Source organism: Triticum urartu, chromosome 7 (genome assembly GCF_003073215.2).
Source record: "Triticum urartu cultivar G1812 chromosome 7, Tu2.1, whole genome shotgun sequence".
Taxonomy (NCBI): Eukaryota; Viridiplantae; Streptophyta; class Magnoliopsida; order Poales; family Poaceae; genus Triticum; species Triticum urartu.
Window position 1 is genome coordinate 696,254,677 of NC_053028.1, and position 7,284 is coordinate 696,261,960.

At 41.3% G+C, this 7,284-nt stretch overlaps 1 pseudogene; it reads left to right on the forward strand.

Annotated features, from left to right (window-relative positions):
- Positions 1–7,284, forward strand: part of LOC125519456 — a 12,528-nt pseudogene continuing 5,244 nt past the window's right edge.

The following is a 7,284-nucleotide window of genomic DNA, read 5'->3' on the forward strand; positions in this document are numbered from 1 at the left end:
ATGGAGGCTGTTTATGCGCATATGACAGAATGGACAAACTCCCATCAGCCAAAGGTTCGGGAGAGAGAGCCGAAGGAGATTCAAAAGTGGGCTGTGCCGGTGGAGGAATGGATTAAGATCAACTGTGATGGTGCGGTGTCTAGGGTGGGTGACAAGGCGGGTGGTGGTGCTGTTCTCAAGGACCAGAACGGAGCTTTTTTGGCGGGGGTTTGTTATCACTTTCCAAGCATAGCGGATCCGGAAGCAGCAGAAGTTCTAGCTTGTAAGAGAGGATTACAGGTGGCTGAGGAGATCGGTGCCCAAAATATCCATGTTGAGATTGAAGGAAATATGCCCTAGAGGCAATAATAATGTTATTATTTTATTTCCTCATATCATGATAAATGTTTATTATTTATGCTAGAATTGTATTATCCGGAAAGATAATACTTGTGTGAATACATAGACAAAACTAAACGTCACTAGTATGCCTCTACTTGACTAGCTCGTTAATCAAAGATGGTTATGTTTCCTAACCATAGACATGTGTTGTCATTTGATTAACGGGATCACATTATTAGGAGAATGATGTGATTGACATGACCCATTCCATTAGCTTAGCACCCGATCGTTTAGTATGTTGCTATTGCTTTCTTCATGACTTATACATGTTCCTATGACTATGAGATTATGCAACTCCCGTTTGCCGGAGGAACACTTTGTGTGCTACCAAACGTCACAACGTAAATGGGTGATTATAAAGGTGCTCTACAGGTGTCTCCAAAGGTAGATGTTGGGTTGGCGTATTTCGAGATTAGGATTTGTCACTCCGATTGTCGGAGAGGTATCTCTGGGCCCTCTCGGTAATGCACATCACATAAGCCTTGCAAGCATTACAACTAATGAGTTAGTTGCGAGATGATGTGTTACAGAACGAGTAAAGAGACTTGCCAGTAACGAGATTGAACTAGGTTTTGGATACCGACGATCGAATCTCGGGCAAGTAACATACCGATGACAAAGGGAACAACGTATGTTGTTATGCGGTCTGACCGATAAAGATCTTCGTAGAATATGTAGGAGCCAATATGGGCATCCAGGTCCCGCTATTGGTTATTGATCAGAGAGGTGTCTCGGTCATGTCTACATAGTTCTCGAACCCGTAGGGTCAGCACGCTTAACGTTCGTTGACGATATAGTACTATGTGAGTTATGTATGTTGGTGACCGAATGTTGTTCGGAGTCCGAGATGAGATCACGGACATGACGAGGAACTCCGGAATGGTCCGGAGATAAAGTTTGATATATATGATAATAGTGTTTGGTCACCGAAAGGGTTCCGGAAATCACCGGAAGGGGTTCCGGATGTTTCCCGAAAGGTTTGGGCACGAGAACACTTTATCTGGGCCAAAGGGGAAAGCCCACAAAGTTTTTGGAAAGCGCAAAAGGAAGTTTTGCAGAGTCCAGAGGCCAGACGCCGGGAACCCTGGCGTCTGGCCCTGGAGTCCGAGAAGGACTCTTGCCTTTCGGGTCAAACCGACTTTGTGGAGGCTTTTACTCCAAGTTTCGACCCCAAGGCTCAGCATATAAATAGAGGGGTAGGGCTAGCACCCAAGAGACATCAAGAAACACCAAGCCATGTGCCGGCAACCCCGTCTCCTCTAGTTTATCCTCCGTCATAGTTTTCATAGTGCTTAGGCGAAGCCCTGCGAAGATTGTTCTTCACCAACACCGTCACCACGCCGTCGTGCTGCCGGAACTCATCTACTACTTCGCCCCTCTTGCTGGATCGAGAAGGCGAGGACGTCACCGAGCCATACGTGTGCAGAACTCGGAGGTGCCGTGCTTTCGGTGCTTGGATCGGTCGGATTGTGAAGACGTATGACTACATCAACCGCGTTGATATAACGCTTCCGCTTTCGGTCTACGAGGGTACGTAGACAATACTCTCCCCTCTCGTTGCTATGCATCACCATGATCTTGCGTGTGCGTAGGAAAATTTTGAAATTACTACGTTCCCCAACAGTGGCATCCGAGCCTAGGTTTTTATGGTTTGATGTTATATGCACGAGTAGAACACAAGTGAGTTGTGGGCGATATAAGTCTACTGCCTACCAGCATGTCATACTTTGGTTCGACGGTATTGTTAGATGAAGCGGCCCGGACCGACATTACGCGTACGCTTACGCAAGACTGGTTCTACCGCCGTGCTTTGCACACAGGTGGCTGGCGGGTGTCAGTTTCTCCAACTTTAGTTGAACCGAGTGTGGCTACGCCCGGTCCTTGCAAAGGTTAAAACGGCATCAACTTGACAAACTATCGTTGTGGCTTTGATGCGTAGGTAAGATTGGTTCTTGCTTAAGCCCGTAGCAGCGACGTAAAACTTGCAACAACAAAGTAGAGGACGTCTAACTTGTTTTTGCAGGGCATGTTGTGATGTGATATGGTCAAGACATGATACTGAATTTTATTGTATGAGATGATCATGTTTTGTAACTGAGTTATCGGCAACTGGCAGGAGCCATATGGTTGTCGCTTTATTGTATGCAATGCAATCGCGCTGTAATGCTTTACTTTATCAGTAAGCGGTAGCGATAGTCGTGGAAGCATAAGATTGGCGAGACGACAACGATGCTACGATGGAGATCAAGGTGTCGCGCCAGTGACGATGGTGATCATGACGGTGCTTCGGAGATGGAGATCACAAGCACAAGATGATGATGGCCATATCATATCACTTATATTGATTGCATGTGATGTTTATCTTTTATGCATCTTATCTTGCTTTGATTGACGGTAGCATTATAAGATGATCTCTCACTAAATTATCAAGAAGTGTTCTCCCTGAGTATGCACCGTTGCCAAAGTTTGTCGTGCCCAGACACCACGTGATGATCGGGTGTGATAAGCTCTACGTCCATCTACAACGGGTGCAAGACAGTTTTGCACACGCGGAATACTCAGGTTAAACTTGACGAGCCTAGCATATGCAGATATGGCCTCGGAACACGGAGACCGAAAGGTCGAGCGTGAATCATATAGTAGATATGATCAACATAGTGATGTTCACCATTGAAAGCTACTCCATTTCACATGATGATCGGTTATGGTTTAGTTTATTTGGATCACGTGATCACTTAGAGGATTAGAGGGATGTCTATCTAAGTGGGAGTTCTTAAATAATATGATTAATTGAACTTAAATTTATCATGAACTTAGTCCTGGTAGTATTTTGCAAATTATGTTGTAGATCAATAGCTCGCGTTGTTGCTTCCCTGTGTTTATTTTGATATGTTCCTAGAGAAAATTGTGTTGAAAGATGTTAGTAGAAATGATGCGGATTGGATCAGTGATCTGATGTTTATCCTCATTGCTGCACAGAAGAATTATGTCCTTGATGCACCGCTAGGTGACGGGCCTATTGCAGGAGCAGATGTAGACGTTATGAACGTTTGGCTAGCTCAATATGATGACTACTTGATAGTTTAGTGCACCATGCTTAACAGCTTAGAATCGGGACTTCAAAGACGTTTTGAACGTCATGGACCATATGAGATGTTCCAGGAGTTGAAGTTAATATTTCAAGAAAATACCCGAGTTGAGAGATATGAAGTCTCCAACAAGTTCTATAGCTAAAATATGGAGGAGAATCGCTCAACTAGTGAGCATGTGCTCAGATTGTCTAGGTACTACAATCGCTTGAATCAAGTGGGAGTTAATCTTCCAGATAAAATAGTGATTGACAGAATTCTCTAGTCACCATCACCAAGTTAGTAGAACTTCGTGATGAACTATAATATGCAAGGGATGACAAAAGTAATTCCCAAGCTCTTCGTGATGCTAAAATCGACGAAGGTAAAAATCAAGAAAAACATCAAGTGTTTATGGTTAACAAGACCACTAGTTTCAAGAAAAGGGCAAAGGGAAGAAGGGGAACTTCAAGAAGAACAGCAAGCAAGTTGCTGCTCAAGTGAAGAAGCCCAAATCTGGTCCTAAGCCTGAGACTAAGTGCTTCTACTGCAAAGGGACTGGTCACTGGAAGCAAAACTGCCCCAAGTATTTGGCGGATAAGAAGGATGACAAAGTGAACATAAGTATATTTGATATACATGTTATTGATGTGTACTTTACTAGTGTTTATAGCAATCCCTCAGTATTTGATACTAGTTCAGTTGCTAAGATTAGTAACTCGAAACGGGAGTTGCAGAATAAACAGAGACTAGTTAAGGGTGAAGTGACGATGTGTGTTGGAAGTGGTTCCAAGATTGATATGATCATCATCGCACACTCTCTATAATTTCAAGATTAGTGTTGAACCTAAATAAGTGTTATTTGGTGTTTGCATTGAGCATGAATATGATTTGATCATGTTTATTGCAATACGGTTATTCATTTAAGTAAGAGAATAAATTCTTGTTATGTTTACATGAATAAAACCTTATATGGTCATACACCCAATGAAACAAGTTCGTTGGATCTCGATCGTAGTGATACACATATTCATAATATTGAAACCAAAAGATGCAAAGTTAATAATGATAGTGGAACTTATTTGTGGCACTGCCGTTTAAAGTCATATTGGTGTAAAGCGCATGAAGAAACTCCATACTGATGGGCTTTTTGGAATCACTTGATTATGAATCACTTGATGCTTGAGAACCATGCCTTATGGGCAAGATGACTAAAACGCCGTTCTCCGGAACAATGAAGCAAGCAACAGATTTGTAGGAAATCATACATACTGATGTATGTGGTCCGATGAATATAAAGGCTTGCAGCAGGTATCATTATTTTCTGACCTTCACAGATGATTTGAGCAGATATGGGGATATCTACTTGATGAAACATAAATCTGAAACATTTGAACAGTTCAAAGAATTTCAGAGTGAAGTGGAAAATCATCGTGACAAGAAAATAAAAAGTTTCTATGATATGATCGCAGAGGTAAAATATTTGAGTTACGAGTTTGGCCTTCAATTAAAACAATGTGAAATAGTTTCACTACTCATGCCACCTGGAACACCATAGTGTAATGGTGTGTCCGAACGTCATAACCGTACTTTATTAGATATAGTGCGATCTATGATGTCTCTTACCGATCTACCACTATCGTTTTTGAGGTTATGCATTAAAGACAGCTGCATTCACGTTAAAAAGGTGCACCATCTAAATCCGTTGAGACGACACCGTGTGAACTATGGTTTGGCAAGAAACCTAAGCTGTCGTTTCTTAAAGTTTGGAGTTGCGATGCTTATGTGAAAAAGTTTCAATCACAGATCCGAAGGCAAGACATTCGTTGCTAAGAATGGATCCTTTATAGAGAAGGAGTTTCTCTCGAAAGAAGTGAGTGGGAGGAAAGTAGAACTTGACGAGGTAACCGTACCTGCTCCCTTATTGGAAAGTAGTACATCACAGAAACCTGTTTCTGTGACTCCTACACCAATTAGTGAGGAAGCTAATGATAATGATCATGAAACTTCGAATCAAGTTACTACCGAATCTCGTAGGTAAACCAGAGTGAGATCCGCACCAGAGTGGTACGGTAATCCTGTTCTGGAGGTTATGTTACTAGACCATGACGGACCTATGAACTATGAAGAAGCGATGGTGAGCCCAGATTCCGCGAAATGGTTTGAGGCCATGAAATCTGAGATGGGATCCATATATGAGAACAAAGTGTGGACTTTGGTTGACTTTCCCGATGACCGGCAAGCCATAGAAAATAAATGGATCTTCAAGAGGAAGACGGACGCTGATAGTAGTGTTACTATCTACAAAGCTAGACTTGTTGAAAAAGGTTTTTGACAAAGTTCAAGGTGTTGACTACGATGAGAGTTTCTCTCTCGTATCTATGCTTAAGTCTGTCCGAATCATGTTAGCAATTGCCGCATTTTATGAAATCTGGCAAATGGATAAACAAAACTGCATTCCTTAATGAATTTATTAAAGAAGAGTTGTATATGATGCAACCAGAAGGTTTTGTCAATCCTAAAGGTGCTAACAAAATATGCAAGCTCCAGCGATCCATCTATGGACTGGTGCAAGCATCTCGGAGTTGGAATATACGTTTTGATAAGTTGATCAAAGCATATAGTTTTATACAGACTTGCAGTGAAGCCTGTATTTACAAGAAAGTGAGTGGGAGCACTACAACATTTCTGATAAGTATATGTGAAAGACATATTGTTGATCAGAGATAATGTAGAATTATTCTGCAAAGCATAAAGGAATATTTGAAAGGAGTTTTTCAAAGAAAGACCTCGGTGAAGCTGCTTACATATTGAGCATCAAGATCTATAGAGATAGATCAAGACGCTTGATAAGTTTTTTTCAATAAGTACATACCTTGACAAGATTTTGAAGTAGTTCAAAATGGAACAGTCAAAGAAGGAGTTCTTGCCTGTGTTGCAAGGTGTGAAGTTGAGTAAGACTCAAAACCCGACCACGGCAGAAGATAGAGAGAGAATGAAAGTCATTCCCTATGCCTCAGCCATAGGTTCTATAAAGTATGCCATGCTGTGTACCAGATCTATTGTATACCCTACACTGATTTTGGCAAGGGAAGTACAATAGTGATCTAGAAGTAGATCACTGGACAGCGGTCAAAATTATCCTTAGTGGAATAAGTATATGTTTCTCGATTATGGAGGTGACAAAAAGGTTCGCCGTAAAGGGTTACGTTGATGCAAGTTTTGACACTGATCTGGATGACTCTAAGTCTCAATATAGATACATATTGAAAGTGGGAGAAATTAGTTAGAGTAGCTTCGTGCAGAGCATTGTTGACATAGAAATTTGCAAAATACTTACGGATCTGAATGTGACAGACCCATTGACTAAAATTATCTCACAAGCAAAACATGATCACACCTTAGTACTTTTTGGGTGTTAATCACATAGCGATGTGAACTAGATTACTGACTCTAGTAAACCCTTTGGGTGTTGGTCACATATCGATGTGGACTATGGGTGTTAATCACATGGTGATGTGAACTATTGCTGTTAAATCACATGGCGATGTGAACTAGATTATTGACTCTAGTGCAAGTGGGAGACTGAAGGAAATATGCCCTAGAGGCAATAATAAAGTTATTATTTATTTCCTTATATCATGATAAATGTTTATTATTCATGCTAGAATTGTATTAACCGGAAACATAATACATGTGTGAATACATAGACAAACAGAGTGTCACTAGTATGCTTCTACTTGACTAGCTCGTTAATCAAAGATGGTTATGTTTCCTAACCATAAACAAAGAGTTGTTATTTGATTAACGAGATCACATCATTAGGTGAATGATC